The sequence below is a fragment of the Podarcis muralis genome, chromosome W, assembly GCF_964188315.1.
Source record: "Podarcis muralis chromosome W, rPodMur119.hap1.1, whole genome shotgun sequence".
Taxonomy (NCBI): domain Eukaryota; kingdom Metazoa; phylum Chordata; class Lepidosauria; order Squamata; family Lacertidae; genus Podarcis; species Podarcis muralis.
The window spans coordinates 19,288,550-19,301,447 of record NC_135674.1 but is presented as its reverse complement, the minus strand read 5'-3'; positions in this window follow the sequence as shown (position 1 = coordinate 19,301,447).

Below are 12,898 nucleotides of genomic sequence, written 5' to 3'. Positions count from 1 at the left end.
AGGAGGGAGGGGGGAATATGCAGAGCTGGAGATATGCGCAGATAAGCACATCCTGATTACCGGTGATGAGAAGACAATGGTCCATGTATGCATGGTCTGCCACCTGGCATTGCCCGGAGGAAAGGCTTGGCAGAGTGATTTGACAGGATTAGGGTCTTGACACCTTGCTTGAGGGATTATGGAGGACAGGGGAGGTGTCATGGAGTCCTAGAGAAATTGAGCAAATTGGCATGTTGATTTTCTATGAATTTTATAGATTTTAGTCCCTTTTGACATTGACAATGGGAAATAAATGGATATATTGTAGCGAAGAAGGAGGTGAAGAAGACATGCCCCCATGCCCCCCCCTTCTGTATCAGTCCCCCATTCGGAGATAGATTTGCATTAAAGTTCTGTAAGAACTTGCAAATCTTTTCTCCGCACCCTAAATCTCGGTGAAGGTAGGGGTGCCCTGTGAGTGGGAATAGGCTCTAATGGAAAAGGAGGTGGGTTGAGCAGGGCAGCAAAGGAGGGAGCAACACAGACCAATACAATGTACGCGCGTGTTATATAGGTATGCGCTAAATAATAACTTGGTATCTACCGTACCAGATGTGTGGGTTTATGCAAACCTGAAAGGGACTTACAAGCCATGCCTCTTACGGTCATTTGCAAGTATAGCAGTGCAGATAGCTGGATATAGGATATTACATAAAAAGAACACCTGTTGTATTTTGTTACTAAATTACTTGTGGCATTCTAGCTCTTGGGAGAAACATTTTCAATAGTGGTGTATGCTTTACATTTAGCAGGAAGGTCCACTACTGACTGAAAAAATGCAGTTTGCTTTTTAGCCCCACCGTTTTGTGTTTTCAGGTGCCAAGCTAGCTCTTCTGTGGTCTCGCACCGGCATAGTGGTACAGTAACACATCCTGTTGAATCCCCTCAGGGCTTTCATTTAACCATGTTGCCTGGCATTCACCATAGCTGGCACAGGTTTGGACATATCATGAGAGAGATGTCTTTTCCTTGGCCTTTCTATGGGGTTTATTATTGCAGGCTCTGGTCTTGCACTCATGGAAAGTTGTTCACTTGCTCTTAAAGGGCCAAAAGCTAGTTGCAGCCTGGATACACGTGCCCAATTCCAATAGAGTCCAATTTGAATTTATCTTGCCCCATGGTTCTCAACTTTTCAAAACCAATATGTTAAAACAAAACCATTCTTAAAAAGGGCACTTGTCCAAATGAGTCAATTTAACTCTTTAAGGGACCATTCCTGCTACATCAAGGCATATACACGTTTCTTGTTATCAATAATAATAATAATAATAATATGTTAGAGATGTAAGGAAAGTGAAGGAACCTTATTCCACATATGGTAGTCGTGTCCTCAAATAAATAAATAAAATTTGGGACATGATCTACACCCATTTTCATTTGGCATTCTAATCAAAACATCTCAAATAATAATAAAGAGTGTTGCTTCAAAGCTACCTGATAAAATATGGTTCCAAGAATAATACTTGGTTGTGGTTAGATTAATTTCACAGCTATATCGGAAAACCAAGATTAATAAATAAATACAGAACAATTGCTACTTAAAGACAGTACTGAATCTGCAAGAGATACAGAGAAGTCATAGAAGAGATTTGAAATAGTTTTCTGGAACAGAAAGAAAGAAATAGTAAAAGATAATTTCTTTCTGGGAACTTCGTGTATAGAAAAACATTAAATACATAAATAAATGGGTAGGGAAGGTTGGCACTCTGCAGAGTGCCAGGTGGGACAAGGAAATATGATCATCAGTTGACTTAATCTAAATATAGCCTGCTCTATCGAAAAGCATGTAATATATGAGAATCCTCCATGAAAAAACTTGGGGTGTAAGCCATATCCTTCTGTTGTTCATAGTTATGTACCCTACATTATACAGAAACAATTACACACAGAAATTTTGTCCCCCCTTTGTGGAGATAACACACTATCAGACACATTTCAGCATTCCTACATAATAACACATAATACACAAAACATACAAATTATTAATTCTACACCATATCTTGAGGCAATAATGTGATCTTGAGAAATTCTTGCTGCTTTTACATGTATTTCCAAACTTGGGCACAAGGGCATTTCCTTCAAAATTCAGTTAGTCAGTTTCTCATGTCTTTTATGGGAAGAAATTGTTGTGGCCACTGTGATGCATTGGCAGGCTGCTTAGCTGGTGAGGAGATGGTCTTAATATTTTGGTCTCCCGCAAAGCATCCTTTGGAAATAGGCCTGCAGGGGGGGTGGGGTGGGATCTGAAGACATAATTAGTTGTTGTTGTTTTTTGTTTGTTTGTTTGTTTGTTTGTTTGTTTGTTTTAAGGAGGAAGTTAATAGTCAAGAAAGGAGAGAATATTCTAAAATTTTCTTCTTGGGAGGCTGTAAATACAAACTCATAGTTAAGCATTTTATCATTTACATTTAATTTCCTTCGCTTAGTTTGGCGGTGGAAGAAACGAAGGGACAAAACCTTTGTTAATTTGAACACAATTGGCAAGTTATTAATTATTTTGCTTATGTGGGTCCAAATTCTCTTAGGGTTCTCGTATCCTGTTTGAAAGGGAATTTTTATTTCCTGTGAAGATCTCTGTCAGGAATGTTGTTCTTATAATGCCTAGGTATATACTACTCAGAAAACAAAACCAGATAAGAGACAAACTCAGTGAGAAAACTGAAAAGATTTTTTGAATGTTAGATTGGAACTTGAATGTTAGATTGGAACTTGGTAGCCTCTTGACTTTTGATGGTCCAGTGCTTAATCCTTTTGTCTTACGTAGCCCCTGGAGCAAAAGGACACAAAGGACACAAGTTTCTCCCTGCAGCCCACGCTCTCCAAACTTCCTCCCCCCCCTTTGTCTCTCTCTCTCTCTTTTTTTTTTAGCCGATCTAGCCTCTGTGCATGTGCAGAGTTCATGTCTCAGCAAAACCTTTTATACTATTGAAATGTTGCATTAAAACAAAGAGCAAAGCTGGGCTGAATTTCAACTCATCACATGCTTGCAGACACATGGCCCTCCACACAGCCACAAATTGGGAGAGTTGAAAGGGACCCTGGGGTCATCTAGTCCAACCCTAAAATACAGGGTTCATAGCAAGATTTGTACTACCAGAGAGACATACACATACTTATGTACACAGGCACAACTGGGGAAGAGACCATAATCAATGCTCCTATCATGTAGTAAGGAAGAGGAAAATAAAAGTACCCAACTTTATACAGAACCCCTTTAACAGATCTTGAAGCTAGTTTGAGTGAGAGTTTACTTCCTTAGACTAAAGAGTGCAAGTTCCTAGATAAATGATCTTAAAGGAAGAACAGTTTTCCTAAGATAAGATAGGAAGAGAATCTGGGAGAGAATATTTTATAAGCATAGGATTATTTCAGTTGATATAACCACTCACAAATAAGAAAAACAGCCCTGGATTTGATTTAAAAGGGCCCTCTCTCCCGGCTATAAAGGGACTCCTGCTGCGGGGAGGCCTCGGACCATCGGCTGGGTGAGGACTGCAGGGCCTGCTCCCTTCCAGGGCCTTTTCCAACTGGCCCAGGGGGCGTGGCCCAGGCCCTCTCTCCCGGCTATAAAGGGACTCCTGCTGCGGGGAGGCCTCAGACCATCGGCTGGGTGAGGACTGCAGGGCCTGCTCCCTTCCAGGGCCTTTTCCAACTGGCCCAGGGGGCGTGGCCCAGGCCCTTATTTGGAACAAACTTTTGGGGAAGCTGGGAAGTGTTCTGCAATTGCTTCCCTGTTCCAAGTGGTTAATGTGTTTTAAAATGTCCTCAAGCAGTCGGTGGCAATTTAAATTTGTATTTCTTTTTTCCCCTTTGTTGGGGGTGGGTGGGTGGGATGGATATTTGGTTGGGGATTAATTTTGGTATAATTGTTCTGTTTTTGTTTTCTGTTGTTTTATTGGTTCTGTATAGTTTGTGTTTTGTTTTTAAGGGGCGGGATCAGGGCTGCCTGGGAGTGGGGCCCCAGCCAACATGATGGCTGGGACAAGTTCCACAGGGGCGGAAGCACTGGGACATCCAATCTCGGTGATCATGGGCAGGAGGCGGAGTTACGCTAAGACCAGACCATGTCATTACCGAGGAGGCAGGTTTAGTCGTTGTTTGAAGACTATCCCTGCCTCCGGGTCTGGCCTTGACCGGATGGATACTGGAATCAACAAGGGAAACCCACATAACCTGAAGGTATTGCTGTGTAATGCCAGGTCAATGATGAATAAAACCACTACCGTCCACGACTTGATTGTGGATGGAGGACCTGGCATGTGTGACAGAGACCTGGTTGGAGGAAGCAGATGGGCCTGTCCTTGCTGCCACTTGCCCACCGGGTTTCTCTTACACACAGCAACCCAGGTCATGTGGGCGGGGAGGGGGGGTTGCAGTGATTTTTAGGAAGTCATTAGTTTGCATCAGGCGTCCTACTGGGAAGACCCAGCTTTCTGAGTGCATGTTCTGGAAGTTGGGCAATAGGGGCAGTACAGGATTCCTTTTGGTGTACCGACCTCCCCGCTGCACCAAGGATTCCCTGTCCGAGCTGCTTCAGGTCGTGGCGGATGTTCTCCTGGAGACACCTAGCTTGGTTGTCCTAGGGGATTTTAACATCCACGCCGACACGACCTTACAAGGGGCCGCTCGGGACTTCGTGGAAAGCATGGCCTCCATGGGGCTGTCCCTGAATAAGTTGGGCCCAACTCATAGTCATGGACATGCCTTAGACCTGGTATTCACCTCTAGTGACGTGGGTGATCTGACACTAAGTAAAAGTGAAACCAAAGAAGTGCCATGGTCAGATCACTTCCTGGTGCAACTGGACTTCTCCGCGACCCTTCCCCTCTGCAGGGAGGTGGGACCAATTCGGATGGTCCGCCCCCGCCACTTAATGGATCCAAATGGTTTCCAGAGAGTGGTAGGGGATGCTTTATCCCATGTTGATGGCCTTTCAGCTGATTCCCTGGTGGCCCGCTGGAATGCGGAGTTAACCAGGGCTATTGACTGTCTGGCTCCGAAGCGCCCTGTCCGATTGCATGGAGCCCGGACAGCCCCGTGGTTTTCTTCGGAGCTGAGGGCGATGAAACAATCGCTGAGACGGCTAGAGCGTCGGTGGCAGAAAACTCACTCCGAATCTGACCAGACGCAGGTTAGAGCTCAACGTCGAGCCTACCAAGTGGCGATAGCGACGGCGAAGAAGACTTTCTTCACCGCCTCTATTGCATCTGCAGAAAATAGTAGCAGGAGACTCTTTCAGGTGGTCCACAATTTAACGGAACCACCTTTACCACCGGGGCCTTGTAAAGACCCCAAGATCTCCTGCAACGATTTTGCAAAGTTTTTTGCAGATAAAATCACTCATATTCGGAAGGCGCTAGACACCACCGTGGGAGCAGGGCTGGGGCGGGAGAGTGCTAGAGCCCTGTCTGGTCAAGTTGCATGGAATCAGTTTCAATCCGTTACCCCCGAGGATGTGGACAGGCTGCTTGGACGCGTGAAACCAACCACTTGTCTCCTTGATCCTTGCCCATCCTGGCTAATAAAAGCAAGCCGGGAAGGGCTGGGCGATGGGCTCTGCGGGGTGGTGAATGCTTCCCTCTGTGAGGGAACATTCCCAGATCCGCTGAAAGAGGCGGTCATTAAACCGCTTCTTAAAAAACCATCTTTAGACCCGGCCAGTATGGCCAACTATCGCCCAGTCTCAAATCTTCCATTCTTGGGCAAGGTGATTGAGCGTGTGGTTGCTGAACAACTCCAGGCACGCCTGGAGGATGCGGACCATTTGGATCCCTTCCAATCGGGGTTCAGGCCTCACCATGGGACTGAAACTGCCTTGGTCGCACTGGTTGATGATCTCCGGCGAGCTAGGGACAAAGGTGAGAGTTGTTTCCTAGTTCTGCTGGATCTCTCAGCGGCCTTTGATACAATCGACCATAACATCCTTCTGGACCGTCTAGAGGGGTTGGGAGCTGGGGGCACTGTTATACAGTGGTTTCGCTCCTTCCTCCTGGGCCGTGTTCAGAAAGTGGTGGTGGGGGATGAGTGTTCAGACCCTTGGGCCCTCACTTGTGGGGTGCCTCAGGGTTCCGTCCTCTCCCCCATGCTTTTTAACATCTATATGAAGCCGCTGGGAGAGATCATCAGGGGGTTTGGACTGGGTGTCCATCAATATGCAGATGATACCCAGCTCTACCTCTCTTTCAAATCAGAACCAGTGAAGGCGGTGAAGGTCCTGTGTGAGTGCCTGGAGGCGGTTGGAGGATGGATGGCGGCTAATGGATTGAAGCTGAATCCTGACAAGACAGAAGTACTGTTTTTGGGGGACAGGGGGCGGGCTGGTGTGGAGGACTCCCTGGTCCTGAATAGGGTAACTGTGCCCCTGAAGGACCAGGTGCGTAGCCTGGGAGTCATTTTGGACTCACAGCTGTCCATGGAGGCGCAGGTCAATTCTGTATCCAGGGCAGCTGTCTACCAACTCCACCTGGTACGCAGGCTGAGACCCTACCTGCCCGCGGACTGTCTCGCCAGAGTGGTGCATGCTCTAGTTATCTCCCGCTTGGACTACTGCAGTGCGCTCTACGTGGGGCTACCTTTGAAGGTGACTCAGAAACTACAGCTAATCCAGAATGCGGCAGCTAGACTGGTGACTGGGGGCGGCCGCCGAGACCACATAACACCGGTCTTGAAAGACCTACATTGGCTCCCAGTACGTTTCCGAGCACAATTCAAAGTGCTGGTGTTGACCTTTAAAGCCCTAAACGGCCTCGGCCCAGTATACCTGAAGGAGCGTCTCCACCCCCATCGTTCTGCCCGGACGCTGAGGTCCAGCGCCGAGGGCCTTCTGGCGGTTCCCTCATTGCGAGAAGCAAAGCTACAGGGAACCAGACAGAGGGCCTTTTCGGTAGTGGCGCCCGCCCTGTGGAACGCCCTCCCATCAGATGTCAAAACGATAAACAACTACCTGACATTCAAAAGACATCTTAAGGCAGCCCTGTTCAGGGAAGTTTTTAATGTATGATATTTTAGTGTTTTTTGGTTTTTATGGAAGCCGCCCAGAGTGGCTGGGGAAACCCAGCCAGATGGGCGGGGTACAAATAATAAATTATTATTATTATTATTATTATTATTATTATTATTATTATTATTATTATTATTATACAAAAGTTAATAATGTTTCTGAACTTGCATAGGAATAGTACGCCTAATTAAGATTTTTTAAAATAACGATACATAGGAAAGTGAGATGTTGGGTACTTTTAGCAAAGAATGTGCCCCCCCCCCCTTGTTGAAGGAAGCTTACTCGGGAGTAAATTCACTCGGCGCGGAAGTAAGAAGGGGGGGGGGACCTGAAAGAGACTGAAACAAGTGGGGGAGGCATTTTCCAATAAGAAGCCAGGAAACCCTGGCTGATCTTTGAGACTGATATCAGGACTGGACTCTATAGATAGACAATTGTTGTCTATCGAAGCTTCTACCTTTTATTAACAATTTTCTTAGAAGGAACACCTATTTTCATAGGCATGTGCTTAATGAAATACAGACACTGCATTTTAGCTTGAGAAAGCAGTTGTGCTCAACTACGCTTTTGCAGCAGAAACATTAGGTTAACTTCACATTCCAAAATAGACTGTAGACTCACAATCTCAAAAGTTGCGGCAAAGCAAGAGGTGGGGTAAACATTTGCACACTTCATTCTCATTTTGTCTTATTTAGGACTGATAAGGTCCAGCATGGCTTCCTTAGATTTAAAATTTTGAAGCAAGCTTGCAGTTTAAAGAAAGGAAGTCTGTCAGAGACAGAAGGAACAGACAACACACATAACAGACAACAAGTAAACATACATATTCTCATATATGTATTAGCAGACAACACACATAACAGACAACATGTAAACATATATATTCTCATCCTTTAGTTGGTTATTGCAAGGAGTTGGGCCGCTTCCTTTGGCTTCATTAAGTGAAATTAGTAGGAAGGTCCCACATGGTTTTATGAGCCTCCTTGCCTCTTCAAACACACCACCAGTTATTCAAACTGGCAGGGCTCACAATGCTTGGTTGTGAAGGGAAGTTCTCTTTCTGCACATAAGTTCTCTTTCTGCACATAAGTTTTCTCTCTGCACATAACTGTTGCATTATGGGGAAGCATCGCTTCTTTGCTCTTGCATTCTGGAAAGTCTCGCTTATAATCTTTTCCCTGCTTTTGCACACACTGTACAGACCTGTTCCAAACACCAAGACATTCCCTCCTTGCTCAGTTCATCTTAAGTTCATGATGACCTGTTCTCAATGCATAGCTGACCACATCTACGGAACTCGATTATTGTATTCTTTCATGTTATGATCAATCATTAGTAATTGTTTTATGCTATATCAATCTTTAGTTATAATTTAATTAGGAGGTTTCATGCCTGTCTGGTTCCAACCTCATTTCCCAGCCTTTAATCTAATCGGTGATTAATGTTCACATGTAATTCCCACCTCTCACATGTAATTCCCGCCTTGTGCTTATGTTAACCAATCAGCAACAAGTTTCTTTGTGTTTGTATCAACCAATCAGCCACAAGCACACCTGTGGCCATGTTTGTAATATTCAATAAAGGAGAGCTCCCAGGGCTTGCCCTGGCCAGACGCCTCTCATCACACCTACTGCTCGTCTGCCGTGATTTTCATTCCTACATGGTTGACTGGGTACCCCTTTATATATGCATGCGTTGCTGTTGTTGCTTTTTTGTTGTTTTTCTTTTTTGGGGGGTCTGGGATAGAGAAGGGAGAAAGAGAGGGGTTGATAAGGATTTGGGTAACTCGTACAGGGGTTTATTTAGGGTTTTTTCTATCTCTTGTTGCTTGGCAACTTCCTAGTGGTTTTAGTGAGCTCTAACTATCTGGTTTCCCTTTATTCCTTTCCTTCCTTCCTATTCCAAAACTTGGGGTTCCTTTCCACTCTGCCAAATCCCGCCCAATTCCTCCTGGGCTATCCCTCCTGGCAACCTCCTACCTATCGTCACAATCTCAGGAAAAGGGGCCCTACTGGACGCCCGCGCCGTGTGGTGCCAGATCGGGTGATCCCTGGATAGAATTTTGAACCGAAAATCCCCCTTGCTTTTGGAAGCGGGCTCACGCACGATACACGTGTTATGTGGCACCGACCAGTGCGGCTGGGATTGAGACAGAAAGCAAGACCCCTTCCTGCCCCCTTGCAAGGACGCTAGGGAAGTTCGGAAAGAGAGCTCCAACCCCTTGCTTTCAACTGAGATGCCCATTGCGGAGAGTCTGCTGTCTTTCAAGTCGGTTCTCTCCGTCTTACTTTCGAGCTCCCAATTGGTGTGGCTGGCTGGAGATTTTAAGGAAAAGAGATAGAGCTCAGAACCCCCTTTCGGGTTGAGCGACGGTCCACGGTCTCTCTCACTAACCGGACCAGGAGAAAGGTAAGAAGGAGCGATAGAGAGGAGGGCAGAGAATTCAGTTGCCAGGAGATTTCCACCCCCTACCCACCAGTGCACTGGATTTTCCTTTTTCCTTATACTCACGCGTCTTCAATTATGATCCCGGGATCGATGAATAAGCCGGCTGGATCCCTCTTTGCTCCCCGGCTGAGCTCCTGGGGCTTTCGATTACCGCCCGGAAGATGGCCGGGGGTCCAAAGGATCTTCCCAGGCAAAATGGCCCGGTGCCGGTTGAAGATTTCAGGGCCCCCGGTCAGCAACACGGGAGAACCGCAACAAGCCCCACGTTGGGCGCCATCTGTTATGGTAAAATCTGGGTGCAAGGCTGCTCTGCCACCCAGCTCGTCGGACTAAGTCCGCGGGTCCCTGCGGAGGAAAATGAGCTCAGCCGGAGACAGGAGCAAACTGCAGAAGATCCAAGTTTATTGCGCAACAGGTTCAAGGCGAGATTGAACCGCAAGAAAGGGGTGACATGAACTTTTGAAACTTCCCTCCATGTCCCAGAATACAGTGCAAAATACATCCCAGTTACATCATGAATACATTAAGAAGAGGTTGGGTTACACAGATTACATCATGAATACATTAAGAAGAGGTTGGGTTACACAGGATTAACATATGGAGGAGGGAGGGGGGAATATGCAGAGCTGGAGATATGCGCAGATAAGCACATCCTGATTACCGGTGATGAGAAGACAATGGTCCATGTATGCATGGTCTGCCACCTGGCATTGCCCGGAGGAAAGGCTTGGCAGAGTGATTTGACAGGATTAGGGTCTTGACACCTTGCTTGAGGGATTATGGAGGACAGGGGAGGTGTCATGGAGTCCTAGAGAAATTGAGCAAATTGGCACATTGATTTTGAAGGGAAGCTTTGCTTCTACACATTTGCTTCTGCACATGAGTACAAACATCTAAGCTGAAGCATTCCTTTCTCCCCCATCCCAGAATGTTCTGTTCACATTGAGTTTATGAAATATTGTACCCTCACCTGTTCTTAATGCATGGTGGACCACATCTATGGAATGCAATAGTTATGCCCTGTTAGGTTTTGCTATATCAATCACTAGTTAAGGAGATTTTCATGCCTGTCCAATTCCGTGTTCCCTGTGTTCCCTTTCCCAGCCTTTCTTCTATTGATGATTAATGTCTATATGCAACCCTTGCTTTGTATTTGTGTTAACCAATCAGCAACCAGCACATACGTGGCAATGCATGTAATATTCAATAAAAGAGACTCCTCGAGACTTGCTCGAGAGGTGCCTCCCACATGACGCTCGCTACTCGTCTGTCGATTATTTCAACCCAACATCTGGTGACCCCGACGTGATTGCCAGATCCCTTACGCAGCCAGCCCCTATACTTCACTCGACTGGAAAAGTCTCAGCGCGCTACTTCGTGAGTATGGGGGGGGGGGATTGACTAAATTCCAAAAGGAGCATGCCAAGGAGTTGCTCCATCTCGTTAGACAGCGGGTGGCGGGTGTTCATATTTCTTTAAGAGAGATTGAACGATTGCTATGCGAGATTGCTTGCCAGTGCCCTTCGTATCCAGAAACTGGTTCTTTGGAAGTAGAAACTTGGCAAAAGATTGGAAAAACCCTCTTTGCAGAACCGAGGGCTCCGATTCATTGTCTGCTCACTTGGCAGAAATGTGCAGGTGCTGTTGCTAAATTAGGACCTCAGGCATCTCCTTCGGCCCCTGCCCTTCTAGCCGTTGCAGACAATCCCCCACCTTACCCAAAGCTTTTGCCTCCTTCGCAACCCTGCCAACCCCTCCCTACGTCTCAACCGCCTCAGCCCACATCCTCCCCCCCCATCCCTCCTTCGCCTGCCACAGCCCCTATAGGAGCTGTGTGCACCGCGCTTTCTCTGGCTAGGCAGAAAGGGCTCATTTCCTTAGAGGAAGAGTCTGAAAGGGCTGGTGAAATGCCGTCTGCTTTCCCTATCACCTATACAAACCCAGGCACTGCTCAACAGCAGGTATTATATGAGACGCTTCCTTATTCTGTAATGAGAGAATTAAGGAAAGCCATTACTGATTCTGGTTTAAAATCCTCCTATGTAATAGGAACGCTAGAGGGAATAGTAAATGGTTATACAATGCTACCTCAAGACTGGAAAGATCTGATGCGCATGCTTTTGTCCCCGGCTCAGTATGTAGTTTTTGAAAGTGAATTTAAGCATAGCGCGTCAGCCCTGTCTGATCCACAGCATTCAGCCAATCAACTTTATGGCGCTGGTCCGTATGATAATATAACAGCTCAGGCGACGTTGACACCTTTACATTTCAGTCGCACCGCGACTTGTGTACAACGTGCCTTTCGGAAAGTCCCTGTCTCAGGGCAACCGCTGAGCTCTTTTGTTAATATTAAGCAACAACATTCAAAGCCCTACCATCAATTTATAGATAGATTGAAAGAATCAGTCACTAGGCAGATTGATAACACCACAGCTCAAAATGAGTTGAGGAAAAAAATGGCTTTTGAAAATGCAAACACCGATTGCAAAAAGGCTTTGCAGTCAATCATACATCGCATTAAATATGACCTGGCCGACATGATTCAAGCCTGTGCAGATGTTGGCAGCCAGAGTCATGTGATGTCCTTGCTTGCCGGCGCAATCCAGGCTAGCAACAAGCCTAGGGGCAATTGCTTCAATTGCAAACGCCCAGGTCATTTTGCTAAACAATGCAGAGCCCCTGGCGGGGGGACAAACAGGAATGGTGATGCCAACAAGGCTAAGCCTTCCAAAAAATGCCCGAAATGCGGGAAAGGCTATCATTGGGCTAATCAATGCAGGAGTCCGGGAAACTCCATAGCGGCCCCACTCTCAGGCCAGGACAAATAGAGAGCCCTCCGCCTTTAGTTTCCACTGCTAAATTTTTTTCAAAAAATATGCCTTCCGATTTTACCATTGAATTGATTAATCAAGAGACCAAAGACGCTGTTTTACCTGGTGAAATTGTGCTTATGCCCACCCAGTTGGCGGGCCCTCTACCACCTAAGGTCGCAGGCTTAATTTTACCCAAATTCTCTGTGGCCAAAGAAGGAATCCAGGTTATTCCAGGAGTCCTAGATCCTGACTATGTGGGCACAATCATTGTTCAACTTTGGAGCCATATGCCCATGTAGTTAAAAAAGGGTGAGTCCTGGGTGCATTTGGTGGTGCTCCCTTCTCATCCTACTGCTTCTATTATGGATAGTAATTTGCACGAGCTCTCTCCTCTCTCTCCACAGCTGTTAGCTGTAGTCCAGAGGATTGGTGAAAAGTTCTGGAAGGCTTGATTGACACGGGCGCAGACATTTCTGTAATTTCCAGTAGTTGCTGGGACCCCACGTAGCCCCTTGAGTCTGCCTCTGCAGTTTGGGGTGTAGGTGGACCTCAAACCTCTTCCAAAAGCATACAGTGGCTGCCTGTTTCTCTGCCTGAT